Below are 8,988 nucleotides of genomic sequence, written 5' to 3'. Positions count from 1 at the left end.
TGATACGTAGGGGTTACATTAGACCACTTGCACCCCCTGGGGAGATTAGAGTTGAACCTAGTGTTTCTATTATCAAAGATCTCTTAGCCGAAGACATAGATGGGCATGTTATCAAATTCTGTGAGGACTCCGCTAGAATTGCTAAACCTCACGTGAAATACAAACACGGACCTATAGTTGGCCTGCCCGTTGTTTCTGTCAAGATAGGAGATCGCTGTTACCATGGTTTATGTGATATGGGAGCTAGTGTTAGTGCAATACCCCGTTCTCTATATGATGAAATCAAAGATGAGATTGCACCTGCTGAGTTAGAACCCATTGATGTCACTATTACGCTAGCTAATAGAGACACTATCTGCCCTCTGGGAATTGTGAGAGACGTAGAAGTCCTGTGTGGTAAGACGAAGTATCCTATTGATTTCCTCGTCCTTGGTACTGCACAAGATAACTTTTGTCCCGTAATATTTGGTAGACCCTTTCTCAACACTGTCAATGCTCACATTGGTTGCATTAAGCAGACTGTCACAGTTAGTTTCGAGGGTGTGTCTCATGAATTTAACTTCTCTAAGTTTGGAAGACAACCCCGTGAAAGAGAGTCGTCTGGAAGGGATGAAATCATTGCTCTTGCCTCTATTGCCGTACGTCCTACGGATCCTTTAGAGCAATATATGCTTGAGCATGAAAATGATATGCATATGGAGGAGAGAGATGAGATAGATAAAATTGTCTTAGAACAATATCCTATTCTCAAGAATAATCTGCCTGTTGAACTCCTTGGGGATCCCCCCCACCACCAAAGGGTGATCCTGTGTTCGAGCTTAAACAGTTGCCTGATACTCTTAAGTATGCCTATCTTGATTAGAAGGAGATATATCCTGTCATTATTAGTGCTCTCCTCTGAGAGCAAGAAGAGAAAAAGTTACTAAGAACTCTAGATGATCTTAAGGGTATTAGTCCTACTCTATGTCAGCACAAGATTAAAACCGATCCTGACTTTAAACCAGTTGCTGATTATCAAAGGAGATTAAATCCTCAGATGAAAGAGGTCGTGAGAAAAGAATATTAAAGCTTCTGGAAGCAGGAATCATTTATCCTGTTGCTCATAGTGATTGGGTAAGTCCAGTACATTGCGTACCTAAGAAGGGAGGTATCACCGTCGTTCCTAATGATAAGGATGAACTAATCCCACGAAGGATTATTACCGGCTATAGGATGGTGATAGACTTCCGGAAGCTGAACAAGGCAACCAGGAAAGATCATTATCCTTTGCCGTTTATCGACCAAATGCTAGAAAGGCTATCAAAACACACACACTTCTGCTTTCTAGATGGTTATTCAGGTTTCCCGCAAATACCAATTGCACAATCTGATCAAGAGAAAACCACTTTCACCTGCCCCTTCGGTACCTTTGCCTATATATGTATGCCTTTTGGCTTATGCAATGCACCTGCCACCTTCCAAAGATGTATGATGGCTATATTCTCTGACTTTTGTGAAAAGATTGTCGAGGTTTTCATGGATGACTTCTCCGTTTACGGGTCTTCCTTTGATGATTGCCTCAGCAACCTTGATCGAGTCTTACAGAGATGCGAAGATACCAACCTCGTCTTGAATTGGGAGAAGTGCCACTTTATGGTTAATGAAGGCATCGTCTTAGGACACAAATCTCTGAAAGAGGCATTGAAGTTGATAAGGCTAAGGTTGATGCAATTGAGAAAATGCCTTGCCCCATAGATATCAGAGGTATACGAAGTTTCCTAGGTCATGCTGGTTTCTATAGAAGGTTCATTAAAGACTTCTCTAAGATTTCTAGGCCTCTTACCAACCTCTTGCAGAAGGATATTCCTTTTTTTGATGGGGATTGTGAGGAAGCCTTTAAAATACTTAAGAAGGCTTTGATAACCGCACCTATTGTTCAACCACCTGACTCGAACTTGCCCTTTGAAATCATGTGTGACGCTAGTGATTATGCTTTTGGTGCTGTTCTAGGACATAGGGTTGACAAGAAGTTGAATGTTATTCACTATTCTAGTAAAACTCTAGACAGTGCCCAAAGAAACTACGCCACTACGGAGAAGGAATTTTTAGCAGTCGTGTTTGCATGTGAAAAGTTCAGATCTTATATAGTTGACTCCAAAGTCACTATTCACTCTAATCATGCTGCTATTAAGTACCTCATGGAGAAGAAGGACGCTAAGCCTAGACTGGTCAAATGGGTTCTCCTGCTACAGGAATTTTATTTGCATGTTGTTGACCGAAAGGGTGCTGATAACCCTGTAGCAGATAACTTGTCTAGGCTAGAGAATGTCCTTGATGACCCACTACCTATTGATGACAGCTTTCCTGATGAGCAACTAAATGTCATCCGCACTTCACATAGTGCACTGTGGTATGCCGATTATGCAAACTATATCGTAGCCAAATACATACCACCCAGTTTCACCTATCAGCAAAAGAAGAAATTCTTCTTTGATTTGAGACATTACTTTTGGGATGATCCTCACCTTTATAAAGAAGGAGTAGATGGTGTTATTAGGCGTTGTGTGCCTGAACATGAACAGGGACAGATCTTGCAGAAGTGTCATTCCGAAGCCTACGGAGGACACCACGCTGGAGATAGAACTGCCCATAAGGTATTGCAATCAGGTTTCTATCGGCCCACTCTCTTCAAGGATGCCCTTAAGTTTGTCTTGTCTTGTGACGAATGCCAAAGAATAGGGAATATCAGTAAGCGTCAGGAAATGTCTATGAACTATTCACTTGTCATTGAACCATTTGATGTCTGGGGCTTTGATTATATGGGACCCTTCCTAAGTTCCAGTGGGTACACTCACATCTTAGTTGTTGTCGATTACGTCACTAAGTGGGTAGAAGCTATCCCCACTAAAAATGCTGATCACCACACCTCTATTAAGATGCTTAAAGAAGTCATATTCCCAAGATTTGGAGTCCCTAGATATCTGATGACTGATGGCGGTTCACACTTCGTTCATGGTGTTTTCCGCAAGATGCTCACTAAGTATGATGTCAACCATAGAGTTGCATCTCCTTATCATCCTCAGTCTAGTGGTCAAGTGGAGTTGAGTAATAGGGAGATCAAATTGATCCTACAAAAGACCATCAATTGATCTCGAAAGAATTGGTCTAGCAAACTTGACGATGCACTATGGGCTTATAGGACTGCCTATAACAATCCCATGGGCATGTCGCCGTATAAAATGGTTTACGGTAAGGCCTGTCATTTACCTCTTGAGCTGGAACACAAAGCTTATTGGGCAATCAAAGAGCTCAACTTTGATTTCAAACTGGCCGGTGAGAAGCGGTTGTTTGATATCAGCTTGTTAGATGAATGGAGGGCCCAGGCATATGAGAATGCCAAGTTGTTCAAGGAAAAGGTTAAGAGATGGCACGACAAACAAATACAGAAACGTGAGTTCAATGTAGGTGATTATGTCTTGCTATACAATTCTCGTTTGAGATTCTTTGCAGGCAAGCTTCTCTCTAAATGGGAAGGTCCTTACGTTATCGAGGAAGTATATCGTCCCGGTGCCATCAAAATCAATAACATGGAAGGCAATTTTCCTAGAGTGGTTAATGGGCAAAGAATCAAGCACTACATCTCTGGTATTCCCATAAATGTTGAGACCAATATCATCAATGTCATAACTCCAGAGGAGTACATAAGGGATGTTTATCAGCCTATTCCAGACCCTGAAAACGAAGAGGTATCTGTTTCGGTAAGAAATTGGACTCCGATGCTTTTCCAATAGGAAATTCCTCCATTTTGGAATTTTTGGGAAATTAGAAAAATAAAAAGCAGTCCGGAGAGCGAACGAGGCGGCCACAAGCCCTGCCACCGCCCCCTACCCCCCTGGTGGCGGAGGGCAAGCTTGTGGGCACCTCATTTGCCTCTCGGACTCCGTTTTCTTGCAGAGCACTCCTTCTGGTCCAGAAAAAAAATCAATATATACTCGCCCGAAGGTTTTGATCTCCGTATCTCTCAGTTTTCCTCTGTTTTCGTTTCGAGCCTGTTTCTGTGACAGATCTAGATCATCATGACTTCCCCAAACGCTCCTAAGGACAAGATCTTCGACAAGGTCATCAATCCCTACCTCACGGAAGTGCTGAAACACCCTCAATCTATCAAGATGAGCGAGGGGATGTTGCACATCCGTGATGTTGAGGGGCCTGAGAAGACCGGGAGCGTGGAGACGAGGCTCGAAGCAATGGAGCAACAAGTCTTCAAGTGCCAAGGGATGGTGGAGCGTGGACTCAATGCCAACCACATGATGATCACGGAGTTCACTAGCAATCACAAGATGGATGCCATTGATATTGGGAAACACCTCTCTAGGCTCTATGACAGGGTTGATCAACTTCAGGGCCAGATCTATGACCTCCAGAACTGCAGATTTGAGGATTCCGGTGACTCGTTCATCCTGCCATGATGGAGCACCTATGCCTTGGAAGACGGAGGATCATACTGCTTCAACAACTCCACCACCATCACCACCAAAGGAAGACAACTAAGCATTGGTATGGGCAATCCCCTTGGCTTCTGCCAAGCTTGGGGGAGTTGCCCTGGTATCGTATCACCTTTATATCTTTTGCTTTTACCTTTGTTCTAGTTCTTTCCTTTTCAGTTTTTATTTCTTATCTTAGAGGAATAAGTCTTTACTTTTTAGTTTGAGTCTTTTGCTTTTGTCTCTTCCCCGATGTATTCGAGCTTACGAGCTATATAATAAAGAGTATCTTAGTCAAGGGCTTTGCTTTGTGCCATGATCAAAAGTATGAAAAGAACGATAGCATGAAAGATCATGAGACGATCTTATGGAAAGTGATAACTTCACTTATGACACGTATGATGATTGAAACTTGTTGAGAATAAATCAACATAGACCTCAGTCCTTGTTGCAATTAATAAGAAGTAATAAGGAAAGAGAGGTTCACATATAAATATATCATCTTAGACACTTTTTACAATTGTGAGCACTCACCAAACTATTACATGCTTAGGAGTAAACATTGGACAAGGAAGACAACATAATGAATTGTGTTTGCTTGGTTCCAAACAATGTTATATGATTAGAGATCCCTTAGCATGTGACGATTGCTTCCACCTCATATTAGCCAAAACTCCCACACCAAGTAGAGATACTAATTGTGCATCCATAAACCTCCAACCCAGTTTTGCCATGAGAGTCCACCATACCTACCTACAGATTGAATAAGATCCTTCAAGTAAGTTGTCATTGGTGCAAGCAATAAAAATTGCTCTCTAATATGTATGATCTATTAGTGTGTGGAAAATAAGCTTTGTACGAACCTGTGATGAGGAAGACATAAAAGCAACAGACTGCATAATAAAGTTCTTTATCACAGGAGGCAATATAAAGTGACGTTCCTCCGCACTAAGAGGACACACATTCAAACCTTGTAAGGGTCATGGTGATATTCACCAATTCCCTATTTTACCTTTGTCTTGGCTACCGTCACATGCTTGGGAAAGATCTATATTCATATATCAACTATGGAGTTGAGTACTCATGCTTTATTATTGTTGACTTTACCCTTGAGGTAAATCGTTGGGAGGCAAAACTATAAGCCCCTATCTTCCTCTATGTCCAGCTGAAACTTTGACACCATGAGTACCACGTGAGTTGTAACAATTGTGGAAAACAAAAGAGATGATTGAGTATGTAGATTTGCCTTACAAGCTCTTATTTGACTCTTTCTGATGTTGTGATAAATTGCAATTGCTTCAATGACTATGGACTATTGTTGGTTACTTCTCGGTAAGGTTTTTGCTTCATGCTTTGCTTTGTGAAGGAATTGTTACTTTCCCATAAGAATCTTTATGATGTATTGTTGTTCTATGTGTGATCATGATGTCCTCATGTCCGTATTATGTTTTATCGACACCTTCGTCCCTTAACATGTGGACATGTTTATGGAACTTGGTTTTCGCTTGAGGACAAGCGAGGTCTAAGCTTGGGGGAGTTGATACGTCCATTTTGCATCATGCTTTCATGTTGATATTTATTGCTTTTTGGGCTGTTATATTACTTTGTGGTACCATATTTATGCCTTTTCTCTCTTATTTTGCAAGGTTTATTTGAAGAGGGGGAATTCAGGCAGCTGGAATTCTGGAATGGAAAAGGAGAAAATCTTAGTCCACTATTCTGCACATCTCCAAATGCCCTGAAAAGTTACGTGGATTTTTTTGGGATTATATAAAAAATACTGGGCGAAAGAAGTACCGAAGGGGGGCTGCCAGGGTGCCACAAGCCCTACCACCGCACCCCTGGTGGCGGAGTGGGGGCTTGTGGGCTCCCTGACGGCCCACTAGCCCCCCTATTTTACTATATGAAGGGTTTTGGTCCAGAAGAAATCATTCGGGAGCTTTTTCGTGGTTTCTCCGCCGCCACGAGGCGGAACTTGAGCAGATCCAATCTAGAGCTCCGGCAGGACGATCCTGCCGGGGAAACTTCCCTCCCGGAGGGGGAAATCATCGCCATCGTCATCACCAACACTCCTCTCGTCGGAGGGGAGGCATCTTGATCAACATCTTCATCAGCACCATCTCCTCTCCAATCCCTAGTTCATCTCTTGTAACCAATCTTCGTCTCGCGACTCCGATTGGTACTTGTAAGGTTGCTAGTAGTGTTGATTACTCTTTGTAGTTGATGCTAGTTGGATTACTTGGTGGAAGAGTTTATGTTCAGATCCTTGATGCTATTCATTACACCTCTGATCATGATTATGATTATGCTTTGTGAGTAGTTACTTTTGTTCCTGAGGACATGGGATAAGTCATGCTGATAATAGTCATGTGAATTTGATATTCGTTCGGTATTTTGATATGTTGTATGTTGTTTTTCCTCTAGTGGTGTTATGTGAACGTCGACTACATAACACTTCACCATATTTGGGCCTAGAGGAAGGCATTGGGAAGTAGTAAGTAGATGATGGGTTGCTCGAGTGACAGAAGCTTAAACCCCAGTCTATGCGTTGCTTCGTGAGGGGCTGATTTGGATCCACTAGTTTAATGCTATGGTTAGACTTTGTCTTAATTCTTATTTTGTAGTTGCGGATGCTTGCGAGAGAGGTTAATCATAAGTGGGATGCTTGTCCAAGTAAGGGCAGTGCCCAAGCACCGCTCCACCCACATATCAAACTATCAAAGTAACGAACGCGAATCATATGAACATGATGAAACTAGCATGACAGAAATTCCCGTGTGTCCTCGGGAGCGTTTTTCCTCCTATAAGACTTTGTTCAGGCTTGTCCCTTGCTACAAAAGGGATTGGGCCACTTGCTGCACCGTTGCTACTACTTGTTACTTGTTACTTTTTGCTTGCTACGTTTCACCTCGCTACACAATCACTTGTTACCGCTACTTTCAGTGCTTGCAGTTATTACCTTGCTGAAATCCGTTTATCAGAGCCTTCTGCTCCTCGTTGGGTTCGACACTCTTACTTATCAAAAGGACTACGATTGATCCCCTATACTTGTGGGTCATCATTTGGTAAGATGGGCTACAACCGTTTCAGACTCATAACCGTGAAAAGGATCAGATTCGACCAGAGTGATTAACTTAGGGTCGATAGAGAATTCATAATTCTTTATCGGTCACAAAGATAGGCGAAGTAGCAAACTTCGGGTCGTATTTCATCCGAGCATTCAGAGATTTTTCTTTCCACTTGCGCAGTAAATTCTCAACATCATAGCTATCCTTACACGCAAGAAAATCCTCAGCTATCTCTCCCTCCATAACATAGCGCTCAGGCATATCAGGCAATTCATGTCTAGGAGAGGTAGTTCTAGCAGGCAAAATAGCAGGTTCTACTTCAATAGTATCAGCAGTTTCAGAAGTATCATCACATCTAGCAGCAACTCTAGCAATTTGTGCATCGGGGAATGCACCAAGTGGCAAAGCGGTATCAAGCATAGCATCATCAGGCAAAGCAGTATCAAGCATAGCATCATCATAAGCATCAGGGGCAGCAGAAGTAGCATCATCAAGCACATGCGACATATCAAGATTTCTAGCAGGAGATGGTGTCGCAAACTTACTCATAACTGAAGGTGAATCAAGTGCAGAGCTAGATGGCAGTACCTTACCTGTCCTCGTAGTTGAGGGCAAGACTTTAGTTCTTGGATCTCTCAGATTCCTCATAGTGATCAGCAGACGTAAATCCCAAGTGACTCAGAGAATATAGCTGTCCTTCCCCGGCAACGGTGCTAGAAAATAATCTTGATAACCCACAAGTATAGGGGATCGCAACAGTTTTCGAGGGTAGAGTATTCAACCCAAATTTATTGATTCGACTCAAGGGGAAGCCAAAGAATATTCTCAAGTATTAGCAGTTGAGTTGTCAATTCAACCACACCTGAAAGATTTAGTATCTGCAGCAAAGTATCAGTAGCAAAGACAAGTAGGAAAAGACTCGTAGGCATTGGATCGGTGATGGATGATTATGCCGGATGCTATTCATCATGCAACAGTTATAACACGGATATATAAGTAACTAGCTCTAGTTTGTCAATCTAATGTAGGCATGTATTCCGTATGTAGTCATACGTGCTTAGGGAAAAGAACTTGCATGACATCTATTGTCCATCCCTCCCGTGGCAGCGGGGTCCTAATGGAAACTACGGGATATTAAGGTTCTCCTTTTAATAAAGAACCGGACCAACGCATTAACACTTGGTGAATACATGAACTCCTCATACTATTGTCATCTCCGGGAGTGGTTCCGGCTATTGTCACTCCGGGGTTGCCGGGTCATAACACATAGTAAGTGACTACAACTTGCAAGATAGGATCAAGAACACACATATATTGGCGACAACATAATAGGTTCAGATCTGAAATCATGGCACTCGAGCCCTAGTGACAAGCATTAAGCATGGAAAAGTAGTAGCAACATCAATCTCAGAACATAGTGGATACTAGGGATCAATCCCCGTCAAAACTAACTCGAT

Source organism: Hordeum vulgare, chromosome 6H (genome assembly GCF_904849725.1).
Source record: "Hordeum vulgare subsp. vulgare chromosome 6H, MorexV3_pseudomolecules_assembly, whole genome shotgun sequence".
Lineage (NCBI taxonomy): Eukaryota > Viridiplantae > Streptophyta > Magnoliopsida > Poales > Poaceae > Hordeum > Hordeum vulgare.
Note: the sequence above shows the minus strand (reverse complement) of the source record.